The sequence below is a fragment of the Gymnoscopelus braueri genome (genome assembly GCF_963280865.1).
Source record: "Gymnoscopelus braueri genome assembly, chromosome: 3".
NCBI lineage: Eukaryota > Metazoa > Chordata > Actinopteri > Myctophiformes > Myctophidae > Gymnoscopelus > Gymnoscopelus braueri.
In genome coordinates, this window is record NC_137612.1 from 50,941,334 (window position 1) to 50,963,188 (window position 21,855).

Here is a 21,855-nt window from a genome sequence, read left to right on the forward strand (position 1 = left end):
GCACCCCTGTCTACAAGACAGCACTACACCACAGGACCTATGTTAGCATTAAAAATAGACCATATCATTATGGAAGGGACTCAAACGTGTTCAGAGACTGAGCACTAGGCCACTGCACCACCACACGCAACAACAGTTGTATTCTTGTGCTTTTGTAGTGTTAGCCTTCAAAACTTCAAAGTACTCCAGCATTTAACTACAGAAAGTCTGCGGCTCAAAAATGGAAAGTCTGTACTGAGACACAGAGATTTGAACACTGTACTACACCACAACTTAATGCGTAATTGTTCTTTCCTAGTGCTTTTGAAGTGTTGTTGTATGTTAGCCTTCAAAGTATTAAAGTACTCCAGCATGTAGACCCATAAGGCCAGGGATTCAAACATGGAAACGTTGTGTTTAGAAACAGAGCACTATAGACAACAGGACCACAACACCTTCACAGCCAACCAATTTCCCATAGTACATTTGTTCTTGTTAGTCTTCGAAAGACTCCACCATTTAACTTTGGAAGGCTTTGGACTCAAATAAGGAACCTCTGCTGTAGTGTTACCTATCTTCACAAGTGCTTTTGAAGTGTTGTCTGTTAGCCTTCAAAATGTTTTAACACTTTAACACTTCAAAGTGTTAAAGACTCAAACAAGGAACCAGTGTTCAACTGGTGTTACCTATGCTCACATTACAGATGCAATTTACATTTTTATTTTAGATTGATTATGGGAATTATCTGAAAATAATTTGTGAACAGCGACAAAAATGCCTGCTATGGCTATCGTAGCCGATAAGGAATTCTGTTCGTTCTAGAGTTAAGGCGTGTCAACATGGAGCTTATCTCAGTCTTTACAAGTTGAATTGCTCCCCAGCGACAGGTCAAGCTGCTCCAAGCCAGAGCAGAGCAGACAGGAAATGAAGGGAATGCACTGAGACCTGAGGTGAGAGCACAGGGAACGCACACCGCAACCTCTGACATGGGAGCTGCTGTCTACACCAGAGGCTTTTCTTCAACTCCGGACCCAAAAGTGAAATGTGGTGTCTCCCCGGGACGCGAACGGCGTTTTCCTAGCGACTTGCAGGCGAGGGGGCGGGGGAGTTTCAGCTACTATGCATCCCAGAAATATATAGCTTATAATGATTTGTTATATAAGGAATTTGTAATTTGTAGGAAATGTAAATATGGCAACTCATTTAGATGTAGGCCTACGTAGGTTTATGGTTTCCCAAGGACTATAGCCGTTTCACTCATGATACAATTTCTCTTTCATAACAGATACATTTGCCAGATAATCCCCTACAACAAAACACCAAGAGAGTAAAAACTTGTGGAAGTTTATAATATTTAGAGAAATTTTAAATACAAGTTATAAAAATAAAAGTTTAAAATACAAAAGTAGTAGTAGTATTTGTGAATTAGCAAACTGGACATTTAGACGGAATGTTTCCTTTATCCTCAACTTGCGCTAATGCACGGAACTGTTTCGCAAGGTTTTATTTTTGTTGTTTCTAATCCGTTGTCCGTCAACAACACAGCCGTCTGTGCCTTGATTCTGTGCGCTCTCCCCACCCGGCCCCCCGCCCCCTCGCCTGCAAGTCGCTAGGAAAACGCTGTTGTGATATTGACCCGTGACCCATAAAAATGCAAATCCAACCAATATGTCTGAATCATAGTGTCGGAGGCTTTGTCAGGGTACCCGTTGTACTGTTGTACTGTACGGTTTGTTTATGGTTATGTCTGAGTCAGAGAGACGTGGCCGTGGTCCTGCCTATATATGGCCGTATCTGGTTTGGTTTGTTTACGTCCAGTCGTCCACCCTCCCATCAGCCAATTTTAATATAGGATAAAATAAAACATAAATAAATAAATGCAGGAAAGGTTAATGAAAATATTGCGAGTCGCAACCTATAAAAACTTGTCTGTGACCTAAAATGGAATAGCGACCCTGTTTGGGAAGCACTGGTCACCAGTAAAATGCAGTATAACCAGGAAGAGCAGGGATTCCTCTGGTGTCTTGTGTCAGGGTCAGACAGTACAGTGATGACAACCATATTGAATCAACTACACAAGGGGAAAAAAACAAAAGGAAATATCACCTATTGAACCAGAGCTCTTTGAAGTAATTGCTAGTCTGCGTCGTGACAATCGCTGTAAAAAATATATATAATTATACAGAAAATCACAGTGTGATAGTGATCTCATCCTTTTGTTTGGGCTTTTTGTTGCCTTCCTCTTTGCTTGAAATAAGTTCCCACAATTTATGATGCCAAACGCTCAGTGATCCCTATCGGACTTAGTTCCCCTGTCTTACAGAGCATGATGTAACTTTATTGCACGCACAGATGCATGTCATTAGCAAGGAAAGATTTGGGGTTTTGGTTCCCTCAACGTCCCACGTACTGTATATGCAAAGTTTAACAACAATTGCAGGACTTTTGTGAGTGTACAATCACTACAGAACAAAGGCAAGGCCTTGAGGCTCGAGGCGCGCCCGAGCTAACTGCTAGCTGCTAGTTATCTCATCTCCAAATTCCCCCATTGACTTCTATTATGAAATCAAAATTAAATATATATTTTTAAATCTATAAAACATATGTGGAAACAATGCCAGTGTGCACAAGAAATTCATTCCAGCGATTTGCAAAATTAGCTCCGGACACACACACACACACACACACACACACACAGACAGACAGACAGACAGACAGACAGACAGACAGACAGACAGACAGACAGACAGACAGACAGACAGACAGACAGACAGACAGACAGACAGACAGACAGACAGACAGACAGACAGACAGACAGACAGACAGACAGACAGACAGACAGACAGACAGACAGACAGACAGACAGACAGACAGACAGACAGACAGACAGACACAGATCCTCTTAAAGACAGCTAGCCTGTTACAGAGCCATGCCATAAAAATCACTATTAATACACTCACACAAATGGAACCAAATGGACCCATTTGGTTCCATTTATACACCCTCAGAGTTATAGACTCATAAGGCTCCATTTGTTTCCTATATCAGCCATTAGCTGGAGGTCCCCGGACCCTGTGTTGAAAACCAATAGTCTACACAGCACACTTCTCTACCTAGATCAGACGATACTGGGTCTGATGTGTCAGTCTAGACACCAACATAACGACCTGCTGTTACACACAGTTAGCCATGCTGAGAACTCTTTGTTTAGAATATGTATGAGATAGCAGCGTGTGTGTGTGTGTGTGTGTGTGTGTGTGTGTGTGTGTGTGTGTGTGTGTGTGTGTGTGTGTGTGTGTGTGTGTGTTGATTGATTGATTGAATACTTTATTAACAGTTTGCAAAAAAAGCACAGTGGTACAGTTCCATTCAAAAGGATGCTAAAAGGATAACCCAAGAAAGCACTGTGGCTTGTTTCCATTGGGGCCCTGTGTATTCAATTTATCTAAACATTTAAAGACAAACAATATGCATTAATATGCAAAACATCGCAGTACATGAGTAATCAAAAAGAAACATATTTACAGTAAACAGTGTGTGTGTGTGTGTGTGTGTGTGTGTGTGCGTGTGCGTGTGCGTGTGCGTGTGCGTGTGCGTGTGCGTGTGCGTGCGTGCGTGCGTAATAACAGCATTATACACACACACACATACATATATATATATATATATATATATATATATATATATATATATATATAAACCTACTACAAGTAAGACGCGCGAACGCGGTAAGCGAACGCCAAAAAATTAAAAAAAATAATGAAATAAAATATTTTAAAAAAAAGTAACCAAAAAAAAAAAAAATAATAATCAAAAAAAAATCTGCGTTAAAAGGAGCATCTTAGAAAAATACAAATTCCCAAAAAAAAAACTTTTAATGTTTTTGAACAATTCAACAAAGTGTTTGAAGTGCCTGTTTCACCCACTTCCGGGGGGCGGAGCCAAAATCCGAGCCCGAAGTATTTGTTCGTAGACCCCCACTTAGGGGGGGTAGAAAAAGTTTCGGAGCGATTCGGGCACTTTTCATTTAACATGGGGTTTCAATGGGGAGTTTTTAGGAGCCTTCTCCGGGGCGTGGCTTCCGGGGGAAGGGGCGGGCTTAAACGCAACCTTGACAGGTGTGTTCAGTTTTCAAAGACCTTTCATTTGATGTATGGTACGTCTAAATTGGACATTTACTTATCTCAGAGGAGCTGCACACAGGCAGTGCACACAGGCAGTGCACACAGAGACCCAGAGACACACACAAGCCGAGCACGGTTTCATAGTATGCTCCACTTGCGCGGAGGCGCGCCTTCGGCGCGCCTCCTTCCGCTGCGTTCGCAACTATTTTTACCTACTGTATTTGACTGCAAAGTTGCAATGTTACACAGTTATGTTTACACATTTCTGTGTTGTAGTAGTTTTGAAGTTTAGATCTTCTACAACTTGTCAACACATCTCTACTCTCAGATTGCTTCCCACTGCAGTCATAAAGCCTCTCTTAAAAAAGAATAATGTCGACGTGTACAAATAAACTTGCCTTGCCTAGTACCATATGTTTAAGATACTACTAAAGAAAATGCGTTGGCCGGGAATCGAACCCGGGTCAACTGCTTGGAAGGCAGCTATGCTCACCACTATACCACCAACGCTTGCTTTCAAATAATCGTATTTGCAGAGGAGTGTGTGAGAGAGAAGGAGACAGCCTCCCCTTTGAGAGAGGCAGCCAAAGGCAGTCCTGGCTAACAGGAGAAGACAGACTTTTCCACCAAAATAACTTTAGTTCAAGAACTGATTTCGTTCTGGATTCTTGGATCCATTGGTGCTTGCACGGAACCGGCCGCAAACCGGCTTGCGTTTCCACCAGTTTGTAGCAGAACCATCGTAAGTGGGCAATGTGTCGAATAATGACCGATTGAAGTGGCCATTTCAGTGGAAATTCAATCGTCGAAGTCAGTTACAGTTCCTAATAATGACACGCCACTTTGGTTCCCAGTTCAGTAAAAGTAAAGTCCGGAATTAAAAATGTACTTGAGTAAAAGTGCAAAAGTAATGATATCAGAATGTACTTATGAGTACCAAAAGTAGAAAGTACTCATTGTGCAGAATGTCTCATTTCACATGTTTTCAAATGTATAAAAATCTTTTGAAAATAGTAGATCGGCTATTTTCAAATGGCCGAAATGTATACAGGGTTAATGTATGTTTTGTAATAATAATCAAAATCTACAAATTAACTAGTAACTAAAGTTTTTAAATAATTGTAGTGGAGTAAAAGTACGATATTTGCCTCTGAGATGTAGTGGAGTAGAAGTAAAAATACTGAAAATTGGAAGCACTCCAGTAAAGTAAAAATACTTCAACATTGTACTTAAGTACAGTACTTGAGTAAATGTACTTAGTTACTTTACACCACTGCCCACAGATTACAAACACACAACGGGAGTTTAAGAAGACATGACAAACAAAAAACTCCTATATTTCTGTTGGGTGAAGTACAGCATTGTGCAAATACAGATTTGTGAGCTGTTCAGGAAAAGGACATCAAATGGAATACAGCCATTGTAAAGACTCTCAATCATGTATATTCCTGCACTAAGTCCACTGCAATGATCTCAGTATATAGACCTACTAAACAGAGCGGATAAATTGCTGCTGTTTTTAAAGTTTTATATAATGTAAGTGTTTTCTATCTACATTTTCTATATTTTAAGTGTTCTTTGATTGCAGCTCTGTGTCACATTCTAGTAGGCCTATTATTTTAAGGCCCTTATTTTTGCTAGTTTTTATTCCACACTTGCTTTGGTATTGTAAACCTATTTTTTTCACGTTTTGTTTGTCTTTCTCACTGGTGTGGCAGTCAAGGCAAAAAGTCCCATAAGAGTAGGGAAGGACTTGACTCGCACACAAGAATAAAGAGATCAGTCTATAAGTCATGGTTGCAGATTAAAACAACGTCATTCGATCCAACGGCAAATGTTTCAGTCCAAAGAGGGACTATCGTCAGTGCATGTAAGATAAAAATAAAACATTACAGTTCTGCTAAAGTATTTGCGTTGGCCGGGAATCGAACCCGGGTCAACTGCTTGGAAGGCAGCTATGCTCACCACTATACCACCAACGCTCTCTTGCTTGCTGCCGTATTTACATATCAGATAGAAAGAGAGTGTGTGTGTGTGTGAGAGAGAGAGAGAGAGAGAGAGAGAGAGAGAGAGAGAGAGAGAGAGAGAGAGAGAGAGAGAGAGAGAGAGAGAGAGAGAGAGAGAGAGAGAGAGAGAGAGAGAGAGAGAGAGAGAGGGAGGGAGACAGAGAGAGGGAGATGGAATGCCATACATACTTTGATGCTTCAGGCAGGAAGAATGACTGAGTTAAGGCATGTCTTCACTGTAGGAAGCAGATCCAACTTGTGTTTCATATTCTATCATAAATAAGCATGAACTGACTATAGGCCTGCTTTATGCTTTGTTGTGCGATGATGTCACGTGCCGAATACGCTCACGATGTGTCGAAAATAGCCGATCTACAAGCTCACAAAGCATCGCAGTGCGACGCGTTGTGAGCTTGTAGATCGGCTACTAAGCATACATCTGGCTTAATTTCACTGGGTGGGGGGTGGGGGGGGCTGTATCAAAGTGCTCTCTGGAGCGATCACATCAGCCAGCTCTAAAACAGCTGCGGTTCTGTACGGCTGCACATTCCCATCTTCAAGGATGGGATTACATGAAAATGGGCTTGATGACAAAATTGTTTTCATCTGTTTTAGGGGGTTTAGGTTAAAATTCCACAAGAGTCTATCAAACGAGGGGGAACTTTCAGTTCCCTGGCAAACCAGAGCTATAGCCCGATATTGGAGTAAACTGAACCCCCAAATAAAGTCAGTAGTAAAAACTGTGCTCTATATATGCTGATTCATAAGAAATACACCACTTTTTTCCAGATGGGAAAATAAACAACACCAATGCACAACAGTCATGGGAAACAGCTTTTCACCAAAAATTTAAAATGTAATTTCATTGTATGGAAAGACATGAACTTCACTGTTCTCTTTGCACAATGTATTTAGTGGACACTACAGTAACTAAATCAGTGGCGGAGCGTCCGGGGAGGCCAGGGAGGCGGTGAACTAAATACATTTACTTGAGTACTGTACCGTACATTTTAGAGTATTTGTTTTTTGCTTCTGTTTTTTGCCAGCTGATGACTTTCACTGCAGCTACATTTCAAATAGAAATATTGTTCTTTTGACTCCAACTACATTTCTAGGACTGGACTCTTGGGAGAACCCAAAAGCAGAATATATGATGAATTAACAACGTAAGCCCTATTGAAATAGTGAAAATAGCCGATCTATGAGAGCTTGTAGATCTGCTATTTTCAAAATTTAAATAATTATACTTATATAGTATATAGTCAAATAATTTTGACTTTTTAGTATTTACTTGAGTATATCGTCTCTGTCAGGTGTCCAAAACTGTTATTTTTCAGGATTAAAAAGCAAAAATAGCAAAAGTAGCAGATCTATAAGCTCAAAACACGTTTCAAGCTTGTGGTGGATCTGCTACTTTTGATGCTTTTGTGTGAAGCTGTAGTATGATCAAGTAGGGCATTCATTTACAAAAAAACACACAATGTTAGAATAAGAGATAAGAGGTTTCTGCCCGACAGCAACGATAGACTTTGTCCACCACTGTATTTATGTGACTATTGAGTATTTACTATTTACCCTGTTGTTTGACTAGAGTTCTCTGGTTTTGCACTTTTAAGTCGCTCTGTCTGGATAAGAGCATCTGTTAACTGCCTGAATTGTAAATTGTAAATGTAAAAGTCCCAGGCAGGTTCCCCTGTGTTCATTAGTGTAAAAAAAAAACAGTTTTTTATGTGGTTTGTTAGAAGCTGATGATCAGATGAAAACCCACCATCAGCAACCACATGGCAGAGGCCTCTCAACAGGAAACACATGGACAACTGCTTTCACATAGGACAGGTTGTGTGTGTGTGTGTGTGTGTGTGTGTGTGTGTGTGTGTCTGCATGTTCGTTCGTGCACGTGCGCATGTGCGTGCGTGCACGTGTGTGCGCGTGCGTGTGTGCGTGCATGCGTGTGTGCATGCGTGCACACGTGTGTGTGTGTAGGTGTGTGTGTGACTGTGTGTGTGTGTGTGTGCTTGTATTATACTTGTGAGGGCCAAACGTCCCCACGAGTATAGTAGAACAGTGGTTCTCAAACTCTTTCATGTCAAGGACCCCCAAATTGACCCATTATTAGGCCACGGACCACTATTAGAAAATATATGCCAGGGACCCCCATAAGAGAAGAATTTTACGGCTTAAATTACGGCTTTAATTTCAAGGACCCCCCAGTTTGACATGCATTAAGCTACAGACCCCCATTTAACGGCATTTCTATCTCTGGGACCCCAATTTATATTGTATAATCAATGTTAATTTAACTCAGAGAGTGTACAAATGGAACCAAACAGACCCATAAGGGTCCATTTGGTTCCTAACTATCTATCATAGCTGGGGACCCCCTGGAACTCCCTCAAGGACCCCTGGGGGGGTGTGTGCGTGTGCGTGCATGTGTGTGTGTGTGCGTGCGCGCGTGTGTGCGCGTGTAGACATTTGGAACAAGGCCAGGATAACAAGGCCTCTTTGATGCAAAACATCAAGTTAATCCATTAACGTCATTTAGCCTACAGGGCTTGCCTTTTACATTCAATTATTCTGCTCATAATCACCAGTTAGACCTCAACATTTTTCTTCCTGCACTTCCTGCTCCATTTTATTATGTTGTTGTAAAATCATAAACATCAATTATTACTATATAGCTTTGTATTCTCAAATATACTTAGGTAAACACTGTAGACTAAAGTGGATTTGCAGGACACTACAAGCTTGCTTTATATTAGAAACAGTAATATCCTTAGTGTTAATCTAACTCAGAGAGGGTACAAATGGAACCAAACAGACGCTTACAGGGCCATTTTGGTTCCATTTGCCTTATGCAGACTTCCTTTCTTATGCGTTCTGTGGACCTGCCTTTGTTTACTACTATACGTTCTGCACCTAACCTGTGTGGACCTACTCTTTTGCACCTTATGTCTAATGTCATGTACCCTGATGCTGCTTTTTGTGCTATGTATATATATGTAGATATCTTTGCTTTTTTTATTTGACATGTTTCTTTTTCTATGTTTCTCCCTGCTCTTTGTCTCACTGAGGATTTCAGGAGTACAACCATTAGGATATAACCCTATGCTTCCCAAACAGTGGGTTACTTGGGACCCATTTTTGGACGCAAATCCATTTTTATGGGTCGTGAGTAAATACCCCCTTTTTTGCATTTAAACACATGAAAAAAATCTTCATTATTATTTCTAAAGAATTGTATAAAGAATTTCAATCCATAAAATAAATCCATACAAAAAAAGAGGAAGAAATTGTGAAAATAGCCGATCTACAAGCTCGATGCAACATGTTGAAAGCTTATAGATCGTCTATTTTCACAATTATATTGCATTAATTCATAATCGATTTCTGGTCCGTTTGGGTCCCAGGGAGACGACAAATGTCAAATGTATCTTTTGGGTATCAGCTGAAAATATTTGAGAACCAGTGATCTAACCACAGAAACGGAGCCCCTTCAAAGGCTGCATGCAAATGGTCTATAACTGTATTCCATATGCTTAATAACTTCACAACTCCAATTAGTGCATTCACTAACATGTGCACTCCAGCCCATAAAAGCAGCATGCATTCTCCCATGAGCTCAGTCATAAAGCCAGAGGGGTTTTCAAAGATCCTTTAAGTGTATTTTTAAACTATTCAGACTCCATACGTCTCTTCATATGGCACATTAAGTGATGCAATTAAACAATACTGTAATCATAAACTATTAGTACATCTTAATATCTTAAGTTCAATCAATTTTAAGTAAATCTTAAATACAATCTCAGATCAAGCTCAGATTAAGCTCAGATCAACAAGCTCAAAAAGTGTTGCGCTGGAACGCATTGTGAGCTTGTAGATTGGCTATATTCAGCACACGACACTGGCAACAAAGTAACTGTAAGTCAGGCTAATGTCTTTAACCTGAACTTAGCTAGGTAAACAAAATCTTAGGAGTGAGGCATCTAGAGTACAGTACATAAAATGGGAATAATTTGAGTCTTTACGTAAAAGTCTTAGAAAGTAAAAGAAACAAAAGAGGAGCAATAATGACACAAGCCAGAGCCAGCAGATGACTTAATGAACCGAAAATACAATGTGATCGACCACAGCACTAGGCTATAGGGCCAAAGCGTACAATGGCACCACCAAACAAAACAGAAAGAGTGCTGAACAACAGGAGGCACAAGCCGTCGGTGTTGAGTACAGATCATTCGTTATCCCCTGAGCGCCATTCATGTCTGGGTCTTGAGTTACATTTTACACAATGCAGTCCCATGCCGGGGCTCCCTGAGGACTGCTGCAGGCTGCAGATCATGTTCACCTTGGTTCTTACTGGCACAGCGCAGGCAGGCAGACCAACACACAAACCTAACCCAACCACATGTGCTGACTGAGGTAACCCCCGTCCCCCCCCCTTTGTCCCCCCCGTCTCAGCCTGTCCCTTTTTTGTGTGGCAGATGTGTGCCCTGCAATTACGAGAGAGAGCTCAAATCACCAATAAGACTCTGCCACCGACATTCCTTCCAATGCATGGAAAACAAACCTATGGTTGCCTTGTGTAGAATGCATAGAAAACAAACCTATGGTTGCCTTGTGTAGAATGCATGAAACACAAACCTATGGTTTTCCTTGCGTCGAATCACCAAACAGAGATGGCAACATGGTGGTTTGTTCCTGGTACGCTCAGAGGTGCAAGCACGCCCTGGGAGAGAATTGCAGTGGTGGACGAAGTACTCAGATTTAAAAGTGGCAATACCACAATGCAGAAATTCTCTGCTACATCTACAAGTGCTGCATTAAAAATGTTATGTGAGTAAACGTAGAGAGGTATTGGCATCAGAATATACTTATAAGTAAGTAATAAGTAATAAATTAAAAATACTCTTTTTGAATATTAACTCATCTCACATATTTTTTTTTTTAGAACTTTCCAATTTTGTTCTTAAAAAATTGCTTCCAGCTATTTTCAAATAGCCGTAACACAAATTAGGGCTAAAGTGGTTAATGTGTGTCTTGTAATGATAATGTAAATCTGCACAGTAACTAATAACTACATTTTTCAAATAATTGTAGTGGTGGAGTAAAAAGTACAATATACAGAGCAGAGTATCAAAACATGGAAATGCTAAAGTATACGTACGTCAAAAATGCAGTACCTGAGTTAATGTACTGTACTTAGGTTATAGTTACAGTACAGTTACGTGAGTACTGTACATAAGTAATTATTTTCAGTATATGAACTATACTTAAGCTTTTCTTTCTTCTTCTTTTTTTACGTATGACGTTCACTCCACTACATTGATCCTTCTACATTGATAATGTAATGTACATATTTTCCTGGACAATGCCACTTCTAAAGCCCCTGGAGGGATTTTAGGCATTCTCCCTCACTTTCTACTTAAACCTTAATAAACAAACAAACAAACATATAATTCAAAAGAGGGACCCCCGGGACCCAAACTTACAAAACTACTTAATGAATTCACCACTTATGCCCTATTTCAAAAATAGTGAAAATAGCAGATATACAAGCCCACAACACTGTGAGCTTGTACACAGTTTTTTTGTTTGTTCGTTTTTTGGAAATGTTCTATATTTCATCCCAGGGAGAGAATTGAGTGGACAGAAAAGTGGATGTCAGAGGTAACAGAAAAGGGCCCGTCTCGACCTGGTGCACTATGCAGACGCTCACACCGGGACAATGTGGTTTCAATAGAACACTTCCTGTGAAGGCAGGAAACAGACTTCACTTCTTTCTGGCGGCGCACAAAGCAGCAGTGTCTGTGGGCGCCGACCTTGGGAGTGAAGGTTCCCTGGGATCAAGGGAGCTGCCTCCATCGCTGCTAATTCAATTAGGAGCGAGAGAGAGAGACGGCGAGAGGGGCACGGAGGCAGCGAGAGGAGGGGGTACACAGTTAAGACAGAAGGGGTGTGTGGGGGATTTGATGGGAGAGGGAAAGGAGGCAACAGTCCAGCGGTGGGGGAAAGTAACTTTTACTTAAGTACTGTACTTACAATTATGATTACTTATAACTTGAGAATTTCTGACATGGGACATTCTGCATAATGAGTACTTTAAGGATATTCTGATGCCTATACTTCTGTACTTTTACACAAGTAAATGAAAAGTCAATACTATAATGAGACTGTTTCTACATTGTAGCATTGCTATTTTATTAAGTTTAAAGGGATAGTTCACCCCCAAAATGACTTTTTTCCTATCGATTTCCCCATGGAGACTTGAATTCATGGATATGTTTTAGTTTTTGTCGCATTCCTAAGCCAATAATTTGATGACCAGCGAACCGGTAGGCAGCGATTCCGGTAGGAGACACAAAGGAGACTCCTTGTGTTTCCTACCGGAACCGCTGCCGGTCATCAAAATATTGGCTGAGGAATGCACCAAAAACAAAAGAATATCCATGAATCCATGGGGTGACTAATCGATAGAAAAAAAGTACATTTTTGGGTGAACTATCCCTTTAAGGTATAACCACAACTTCCACCACTGCAAAAAGGGTGTGTGTGGCTGATGGGCGAGGAGACAGCGGCCCAGCGTGCTGCAGACCAGTAAAGATCACTTACTAGACAAGCTTATACGTTGGCACAGAGCGCCGGCCCAGTCGGCTCAGGGGAAATAACCCAGAATGATTAAATACCCAGCTGAAGCCCTGACTCCTCTGTCCTCGCCTGGGGCCACATGTTTCTGCAGCTTTAGCTTTTTACCGGGGCTCCGCTTTCACCTCACAGCACCCAGCGGCCCCATTAGGGGCCCGCCCGCTCAGCCTCCCCGTGTCACAGGCAGCGTGCAGATACTAGCACTGATAACAAAGCCAGTCACCCAAAAAAACAACAGGACACTGCCGTCTTTGTGGGCCTGGTTTAGGATTACGCAACACGTAACAGCACACAACATGTATGATCTATGATAACAAACAGATTAGCTCATACTGTATCTGGGCCCGACGTGTTATTCTATTCGACTGATGCCAGATCTTTGGGTCCGATGCCAATCCGGATTTAGGAGTTCTAGACCAGTGGTTCTCAAACTTTTTCATGTCAAGGACCCCCAGATTGACACTTTGTGTGGACCCCCATTTAAAAAGATATGCCAGGGACCCCCATAAGAGAAGATTTTTACGGCTCTATAGCAGTGATTCTCAACCATTTTTATTTTAATTACCCCCAGTTTGACATGCATTAGGCTACGGACCCCAATTTATATTGTAAAATCTATGTTAATTTAAGTCTGAGAGTGTACAAATGGAACCAAATGGACCCGTTAGGGTCTATTTGGTTCTATTTGTACACTCTCAGAGTTACAGACCCATAAGGGTCTATTTGGTTCCTAATCTATCATTTAGCTGGGGACCCCCTGGAACTCCCTCAAGGACCCCTGGGGGTCCCCAGACCCCACTTTGAGAACCAATGTTCTAGACCACAGATTCACGATGTTTTGACTTGTATTTTGCAAAAGAGTGCTAAATCTTTAAATCAGTTTAAAAAATTAAAAAACCTTGATGTATTTACATTTCCTGTTTTGGAAGATTTGATGTGTAAGCAAACCAAAGAATACAGAAGGGGGTATAGCTCAGTGGTAGAGCATTTGACTGCAGATCAAGAGGTCCCCGGTTCAAATCCGTGTGCCCCCTCAACAATAGTTATAGATTCATTGTTATATATTATACTGGCACCAAAACATGGAATGACCTACCAGAAGACATAAAAAGCTCCCTAACCAAATTCAAACCTAACCGCTCCCCTACTTTCACTGTATATAACTTATTATTCTACTAAGCTTTATTCCATTTGTTTCGTAGTATATTTTGTATTGTCTGTATTATATGCATGACTGATGAATTGAGTACAAAGGACCACAATGGAAACAAGCCCCTGGGGCTTTTTGTGTTAACCTTTTAGCATAACCTTTGACTGTACCAGCTGTACTGTTAATAAGCATGTTAATAAAGCATACAATCAATCAATCAATACAAATAAACACAAATAACATTTTGATAGAATTTAATATATATAATAGTGCCAACAGGCCTTTTAAAAAAAATCTGGTTCAGATCTTCTACAAGTTGTGAACACATCTCTTCCCACAGGCCCTGAAAGCAGCAACATCAAGCCACTCTTAAAAAATAATAATCTAGACACGTACAAATAAACATATTGCCATAACTTTTCAAGTAGCCTACTACTAAAGAACTTGCGTTGGCCGGGAATCGAACCCGGGTCAACTGCTTGGAAGGCAGCTATGCTCACCACTATACCACCAACGCTCTCTTACTTGCTGCCTTATTTACATAAGAGAGAGGAGTCAGCCTCCCTTTTGACAAAGGCTGTTACAGGCAGACCCGGCTCCTAAGAGAAGACAGACTGTGAAACCACTGCACACAGATGAGGGGGAAACCAAGCTACGGATTTTAACTACCTGCCCAGATGATAGAAATTTTTCGTTTGAAAATTGTTGCCTATAATGACGTGCCAGGACAACACATTGCCAGTTAAATATGGGGACGCATCGGCTGCATAATTGCCGATACAGTAAATATTGACTGATATATCTGCCAGACCGATGTATATGGGTCAGGCTTTATTATGCATGCATGTCTAGTGTCTACATGTATTTTCAGAACAATGACATGGCTACCACAGAAGTAAGTACAATAGTGCATCCTGAATCCCCCCCCCCCCCAGGGGATGAAAAAAGGTTTATCTTATCTTAATATACAAACATGCAAAAGGTTTTACTGTCCGTGTTTGATCCACATGATTGGAGAGATAAATGTTTATTTTGGTGGAAGGCCCTTTCGATTGTGCTGCCTTGACCTCGAGCACACCTGACTTTATCCTGCTTATAGAAAAAGTAAGTAAACCTTCAGAAATCAGACGCATCATTCTGAACCCTTGACCCTTGATTTATGCGAGTTAGACTGAATTGTAAACAGAAAATTGTTATAGGCAGTGGCTCCAGAGGTAGAGTGGGAATCTGAAGGTTCCCAGTTCAATGCACAGTTCTCCCTAGGTTAGTGTCAAAGTGTCCTTGAGCAAGACTGAGCACCTAACTGCTCCCGATGGTTGGTGCCTTCCATGGTTTCCTCTGCTGTCAGTTTGTGAACGTGAAGGGGTGAATGCAATGCACATTGTAAAGCGCTTTGGATAAAGGCGATGCATAAAGTATACTGTATAAATGCACCATTTATGTACGGCACTGACAAGTGTGAAGCCTTCAAGGGTAGATTATAATCTACCACATAACTTTGTAACAATCAAACTGCCATATGGCACTGTACAATTAATCAATATCTCTATAACAATAACTTTCCATTATAGCTAAGGTGTGCTAACCTCCTTTAGCTGCGATATGACAATTTACCATGTACCAAAGACTTTAGACGGCATAGCTAGGTTAAATGATTATTATACCACACCTATCAATCCTCCCATTGAAGATATCACCAATATCCTTCAAATTCAAAGGAAACAAATTTTTTTCTCCTTTCTTTTGCCGATGGGTTCCCAGATTGCATCATGGCAAGTACACAACCAAAACCTCTACCAAAGTGTCAAGTCACGCTAGCATTTCTACAGGCTGTTAAGGAGCTAATCATCAGTTTCAGAGTCAGGTTTCGCTGCTCTTTAGGTTTGTTCCATGTGGTATGACCTACTGTTTTGGCCCCGACTCCAAAACATAAATATGACGGGGAAAAGCGATACTAAGAGTTGCAACGCAGAGCTGAAAAAGGGCAGCTTCCCGTTTGTTTACATATTTCTGACGATACAGACGATAACAACTGTAGGGAAAAAGCCAGGGGAGCGTCCTATTTTAGGAAACAGCTGCTTTTAAAACAACAATTTCCGGAAGAGGGCTCGGACGACGGACGGTGGGAAAAATGGTGGTGATTTGTCTTTTATGTGTGGAACTGCGAGTAAAACTGTGACACATGCAGAGAGCAGAGAATCCACACCAACATGGAGTATAAAGATCTTTATCTACTGGCCTTGTCGCGCTCAATGACCTGAAGATAGTGTAGGTCACTGGCTCTCAACATGGGGTCCAGGGACAACCCAGGGGTCCCTGAGGGGGGCTCCAGGGGGTCCCCATGCAGCGAAGTGATTGATAGTTAGGAACCAAATGGACCCTTATGGGTTTGTAACTGAGAGAATGCACAAATGGAACCAAGTGGAGCCGTTCCATTTGTACACTCTCAGAGGTAGATTAAGATTAGATTTTTTGATTCGATTCATTCTTTTAAACAAATAAAGTTGCCATCAAACTCATAATACTACATAATTACTTTTTATGTATATTATTATTATTATTATTATTATTTATTATTATGATTTAAGGACACAATCCAAAAATAGGGGCACCAGGTCTGGAGAACCCCAGGGGTCCTTGAGGGGTTTCCAGGAGGTCCCCAGCAGAATTTGCTAATATAGCATCAAAATCAGTTTAACCGCTTTAACCCTATATATACATCGGCTATTTGATCTACAAGCTCACTGTAAATCTGCTATTTAAAAATAAATCTTGAAAATTCAACAAACATGTGGAATATAACATAAATCTTGTATGAGGATCCCTGGCCCAACATATTTTCCGATGGGCGGTCCATGGCCAAATACAATATATCATTTGGGGGTCCTTAACAAGACAATGTTTGAGAACCACTGTTGTAGACCTGCAGTGGGCGGACCACCGGGCGGGGGGGATGAACAGGGAGACTTTGACTGTGGATATTTGATATTAATGAACTGAGTGTGATCTCCCAGTGCTCAGTGCACAGTGAAACGGAGCCAGCATGGTCCTCCATGTCAGATCACACTGATATCTAACAGCTGCACGTCTGCACTCGCCTGCTTCAAAAGAACACTAATAAAAACCCTCTCCTCTGATCCGTCAGCACTGGTGGAAAGTACATTTACTCAAGTACAATTTTGAGGTACTTCTTTTTTTCAATAGCTGTAGGGGTAAAGGGACCCTGGACTCTGGGAAACCCTAGAGACGGTTGTGTGAAAAATCCCAGTAGATCTGCAGTTATTGAAATACCAGCCCGCTTCGCATCACAAACCACGTTCAAAGTCACTTAAGTCTCCTTTCATCAGAATGGGGAACATTGTGATGCTCAGTTTGAACTGCAGCAGATCGTCTTGACCACATGGTCAAGACGATCTGCTGCAGTGCATGCAGTACATGCCTAAATGCATTGAGTTGCTGCCATGTGATTGGCTGATTGGAAGTTTACATTAAGCAGTTGGAGTGTACCTACTAAGTGGCCCGTGAGTGTACATGCCAGTCTTCCTCTCTCTCTCTCTCTCTCTCTCTTAAACGTGTCTCTAAACCTCTACTTGAGCGACACATTTTAGAAACAAGACTATGTACTCTCGGTACGTTGTTATTGTGCTCAGGCTCTGACTTTCCTTGGAGGATGGTGGGTGGATGTAAGCTAATCGGACGGATAGATGACAGATTTATTTTCTTGGCAGAAACATCAAAGCTCAAAGGATTTCTTACTCAGATAGGTTGATCTCTATCTCCCCCTTTCTCTACCCCTCTCTCTCTCTGTTTGTCTGTCTGTCGCCCTCTCTGTGTCTCTCTCTCTGTCTCTCTGTCTCTCTCTCCCTCTGGGATTGTGTTTATGTAAGTCCATGTGTCCCTCAGTCATCAGTGCATACCCATATTCAACTCACCAAGTCCCCCCTCACCCCCTTAGCGCCCACCCAGAAATTCAGCCAAGCCTTTTCCATCTGGTGGCCTCCTGTCTCTCTCTCTATCTCTCTCTCTCTCTCTCTCTCTCTCTCTCTCTCTCTCTCTCTCTCTGTGTGTTTTAAACAAAGCTGTTTCAAAGCTAAGACCACAAAATGTACCGCCGTTTTGACAAAAAAAGAAAAGAAAAATCGTTGGCGTCTGGAAAAGCTAATGTCCCCCCACTCCCTCACTACACTCCATTATAAATGATCAGCCTTGTTAGTGATGTCAGGTGCGACCGCAGCGTGACTGCTGGCGCTCTCTGGGTGAATCAACCGTTCCGTGGTCGTTGGACAGCGTTTCGAGTGTCCAGGCCAGGAAAACGTAGGAGAATTTGGAGGAGACGCAAGGAACTCAAGGAACACTAGGGAATGCGATACAAGGCAGACCTGTACTGAGTCAGTGCCTCGTGTCACTGCTCCCCTCACGTCGCAGGGGGACTTCCCCCATGACTCACCGAGCCTGTCCTCTTCTCCTCTCCATCTGCATACATTCAGGTGCCATCAGTGCATGTTTTGGCTGAATGACATTACTTCAAAACAATAGCATGACTACTTCAAACTTTTGTATCGATTACGATTAATGAACGATTTTAACATTAAAGAAACTAGACCATACCCGTCGGGGGATATGAACACCCAAAGTGTGTCATGGTCCGCTTGTTTCACGGATGTGGCAACACCGGCGCTAGTTTCACGCACATGATTTGGCAACCCGGGAGTCAGCGAACACAAAAACGCTAATAAACAGCTGACATTTGGGGAAAGCGAAAAACAGGCTTCGGTGTTCAGTGCACATGGTAATGGTCAATGGATGTGTGCAAATGCAGATCAATTGCTCCAGCCACTGAGGAGAACCGGGCAGAAGAGTTTTGGGGACGCACAGACAGACGCACAGAGCTTTGTAGAATTATAGGATGATAGGATGATAGTGAAAGTAGCCTATCTACAAGCTCACAATACAGCTTGTACTATAATATCGGCACAATTCAACGCTACCATTGTACATTGTGCAACAAAGTATAGTACAGGCTTAAGTAGTTAATCAGACTAATCAATATAATCGATTTTATAAAATAATATGAATGTTTTCGTGTCGATTCATTGATATATAAGACATTTTAAAACAAAATATAAAAAAACTACTGCACGTTAGTAACGTGACTCTTTTCCCCAGAGTTTCTGTGCTTTCTTGTCTCCATGGATGGTGATTGTGGAGTATGCAGACCCCTAGGGTGCGGATGGAGGGTCTCCATGGACTATGGCTGTGGACTGTTATTATAGCTGTTATTGTTATTATTGTTGTTTCTGTGCATCTCTGTCCCCCACTCCCGCATTCTTTCTCTCTCTCTGCTTCTCCCTCTTTCTTTCTCTCTACCTCTTTCTCTCTCTCTCTCTCTCTCTCTCTCCCCCTCCCTCTATCCACCTCTCTCTCTATTTCTCTCCCCCTCTCCCCTGAACCTAAGTCAGGGTTCCAAGTCTCTGTCTCTCAACCCAACCGGTCAAGGCAGATGGCCGCCCACCTAGAGTCAGGTTATGTTTTTGGTTTCTTCCTGTTAAAGGGGATTTTTCCCCTTGCCACCGTCACTAAGTGGCCTACTCATGAGGGGAACACGTTGGGTCTCTTGACCTGCTACCAAATGTAAAGTGTCATCATGAGATACCGTTTGCTGTGATTTGGAGCTATAAAAGTTAAATGACACGACTTGAACTGCAGAGAAAACATAATTGCAATACATATTCAAAGTATTTGAGTATCTGCCGATTTTTCATATTCCATCCTGATTGGCGAATTCCGAACATTGCTGGCCCACAATAACCTACCTGACCTGGCGGAGACCTGTGCTCCGAGGAGCACTTTTTCTAGTTATTTTAGTTCAAAGGGGGTCTGTGGTCTAATGCACTTCCCAAAATGTTTTTAACCCATGTTTATGGGTCATGAGTAAATATCATTTTTTTTGTTTCTCACATTTTGTTTTTAATTATTATTAGGCCTACTTCAAAAGATTTTCCAAAAAAATCCCAAATAAATTCAAAATTCTTCAACATTTTTCAAAAGAATATCATAAATAAATTGAAAAAAATCAAAGAAATTCCACAAATTAATGAGAAATATCAAACTCCGGCCACAGGCCTGCATTCAAAGCAGTGAGTAGCAGAGCACAGCTGTCCCTGTCATCATGGCACCTCACGCAGCTGTGTTCCTGGCTCTGCTTGTAACCATAGCTGTAACCAGAGCTGCACTGTCTCAGCGCGCCGTGTCACCGCTCGCCTCACGTCCCAGAGGGGGACCGAGTAATGCCACTGCCCAGTGGTGAAAAGTAACTAAGTGCATTTACTCAAGCACTGTACTTAAGTAAAATTTTTAGGCACTATTACTTTACTGGAGTATTTCCAATTGTCTATACTTTTACTTCTACTCCACTACATCTCAGAGGCAAATATTGTACTTTTACTCCACTACACTTATTTGAAAACTTTGGTTACTAGTTACTTTGCAGATATAAATTATTACATTATAATACATACATTAACCACTGTAGCCCTATTTTATACATAGGCTATTTGAAAATAGCCGATCTACAAGCTCACAGCGTGTCGCGTTGTTTGCTTGTAGATCTGCTATTTTCAAACATTTTCGTACTTTTACTTTTGGTTCTTTAAGTACATTTTGAAACCAATACTTTTGTACTTTCACTCAAGCACATTTTGAATTCCGGACTTTTACTTGTAACAGAGTACTTCTACATTGCAGTATTGATACTTTTACTTAAGTAAAACATGTGAGTACTTTTTCCACCACTGCCACTGCCTGACCCTGTTCCACCCCGCTCTTTTAGGCAGGGGTCCGACTCCAGACCAAAGCCCCCGGTGAGAGAGCACGTCCAGCCTCTCAAGTCCAATGGTGGAAGAAGTAGTCAGATTGTGTTTACTTAACAGCTTAAGCCCTACACTTTGGTTGACCGGAGTCCCTTAGGGCTCTATGCTAGTAGCCTACTATTTCCTGTGAAGGTTTTCCCCACAATACGGTTGCTGGGGTTTACAAGTAAAAGTACTGATACTTAATTAAAGAAATACACTGTTACAAGTAGAAAGGCCTGATTCAAAAGGTTACTTGAGTAAAAGTACTCAAGTATTGCTATCAAAATGTACTTACACTACCAAAGTAAAAGTACTCTCACATTTTCGAATAGACAGAGTATAAAATAAGGTTTAAATGGCTAATAAATGATCTAAATCTACAAAGTAACTAGTAACTAAAGTTTTCAAATAACTGTAGTGGATTAAAAAGTGCAATATCTGTCTCTGAGATGCAGTGGAGTAGAAGTATAAAGTATTGAAAAATGGACATAGATATTCAAGTAAAGTAAAAGTACCTTAAATACTTAAATTTAAGTACAGCACTTGAGTAAATGTACTTAGTTTCTTTCAAGCCTAACTCCTTCCAGAGGTGAACTATGAAGGGGCAGGCATGAAAGGCAGGCATTACTTCACCAGGCACGTTCTCCAGCGGCGACCCAAAGCATAACCCCCCCCCCCCCATGCGCTGCTTGGCTTTCAGATCTGGCTGGCTCATATGTCGCTGTTATGATTTACGGCCTCTGGCCAGGGCAGAACGTCAGCCCGTGGCCCAGAAGCCTGGTATTACCGTTAAAGCTACTGTAGATTACAAACCCAAAAGGCTCTCTGTCTGCACAGGACAAGCCCTCTCCTTTTGCTTTGAATCATGCCTGCCTTTGTGCATTGAACTTACTTGATTTGAGCAAACAAAGTTGGAGATATGGTGTGTATGGGCGGGTGTGCGTTCACTCACTGCCTTATGTGGGCTGCAGAAGCCTGTGGCTATACGTTGAGCTGTCTAACAGACCTGCTTTATGCGCCATAGATGGATCGTTTTGAACTGCCGTCTCTTAGCTCTGAGGCAGCTCATTCATAGTTTAGACTCTCCAGAGAGGAAGGACATAAT

General features: G+C 41.6%; 1 protein-coding gene across 2 annotated transcripts in view; it reads right to left on the reverse strand.

Annotated features, from left to right (window-relative positions):
• Window positions 1-21,855, reverse strand: part of uba7 (ubiquitin-like modifier activating enzyme 7) — a 135,327-nt gene that overhangs the window by 35,947 nt on the left and 77,525 nt on the right. The window lies entirely within an intron of this gene.